Raw genomic sequence first — 1,980 nt, forward strand, 5'->3', positions numbered from 1 at the left:
GGTGGTTATAATCATGGTCGTGGTTGTTATAATCATGGTCCTGGTTATTATAATCATGGTCGTGGTTGTTATAATCATGGTCCCGGTTGTTATAAGCATGGTAGTTGTGATCATGGTCGTGGTTGTTATAATCATGGTCGTGGTTGTTATAATCATGGTCGTTGTTATAAGCATGGTCGTGTTTGTTATAATCAGTGGTCTTGGTTGTTATAATCATGGTCGTGGTTGTTATATTATGATCGTGGCTGTTATAATCATGGTCGGTTGTTATTATCAGGGTCGTGGTGATATAATCATAATCGTGGTTGTTATAATCATGGTCGTGCTTGTTATAATCATGGTCGTGGTTGTTATAATCATGGTCCTGGTTGTTATAATCTTGGTCGTGGTTGTGATGCTTACAGTATCTAATATACTATAAGAAGAAATAGAATAAAGGTTAGAATAATTAGTTAAAGAAATATTCGCCAAAAGGAGAGAGGTTAAAATCATTAAAAAAAATATTATGAATCACCGATGACCATTCCGAGATAAATTATATTATGAAGAGAAGTGACATTGATTCAGGTTGGGTTAGTCACCATCTGCTTAAGTCATCACCTGTGTTAAGTCATCATAGTCATCATATACGTTAGTCAGTTTTAGGCCCATCTCACATGACTGACCGACCATGGATGTTCTTTTTCCAATGAGGGTATTGAGTCTTACTATTTACGCTGGTGGATATAAGACCTCCTACCCTCACCGACGCAGCTATGGTCAATTTGTATTATTTTGTTTTACAAATGCCTTCTAATCTGTCTCAAGTCTATCCGTTCTGTCTATTGCCATCCCAACTGTCTCTTCATCTGCGTGGTGTTTGAATGTAAGCCCGTCTGTACTTGTGTCGTCAAGTCTGTTTGTCTTATTCGTAGTTGTCGGCGTGTGGGTGCCTGTTTGTCTAATGTGAACCAGTCAGTCAGCTGTCTGTCTGTCATGTTAGTTGCCATATTGTCTATTTGTGCATGTATGAATCTGCCTATTTTGTCAACCTCCTGTCTGTTTCTCACTGTCTATATTCATCCTGTGTCTATTGCAGTCATCTTCTCCATGCATTCCTGTTATTATCTTTTTATCTCTTCTCCTTTTCTACCCACAGAATAAGTATACACTGTAGCTGTAAGGTCGTCTGGTAACGTTGAAACTGCTCATCCAGACACATGATGAAACTCAGCCCCCACCTGTTATCTCTAACTATTTTCTGTTTCCCTTCTTTATTCTTCTATTTACTCATATTCTTCCTTTACTAATCCAAACAACATTAAAAAAAGTAGGCTAAGAAAAAAGGTGGGGGAAGAGGAGGGAGCCATACGATAACAGCAATCGTGGGCTGACAGAGTACAGCGAATGAGGTGCGCCAAGTCTGTAGACTTGCATCATTTACCAGCGTAATAAATGGTTATGTAATGGCTATCCTAAAGAAACCATCGATAGTAAGACCAGCTACCCTCACTGATGCAGCTATGGTCAATTTGGTGTTATTCTTGTTTATAAATGCCATCTAATCTGTCTCAAGTCTATCCGTCCTGTCTATTGCCATCCCAACTGTCTGTTCGTCTGCTTGGTGTTTGACTGTAAGCCCGTCTGCACTCTTTGTGTCTTCAATCTGTCTGTCTTATCCGTTGTTGGCGTGTGTCTGCCTGTTTGTCTAAGGTGAACCAGTCAGTCAGCTGTCAAACTGTCTGTCTGTCTGTCGGTCATGTTGGTAGCCATATTGTCTATTTGTGCATGTATGAATCTGTCTATTTTTTGTCAACCTCCTGTCTGTTGAACTGTCTATATTCACCCTGAGTCTATTGTAGTCATGTCTGTCTGTCTGTATGTATGTGTCTGTCTTATATGTTGTCTTTGTCTTTCATAAGTCTGTCTATCTGTCTGTCTTTCTGTGTGTCCTTAAATCTGTCTGTATTATGTCTGTCTTTTGTGTGTCCGCTTCTCTCT

This window comes from Homarus americanus, unplaced genomic scaffold (genome assembly GCF_018991925.1).
Source record: "Homarus americanus isolate GMGI-L3 unplaced genomic scaffold, GMGI_Hamer_2.0 scaffold54443, whole genome shotgun sequence".
Classification (NCBI taxonomy): Eukaryota; Metazoa; Arthropoda; class Malacostraca; order Decapoda; family Nephropidae; genus Homarus; species Homarus americanus.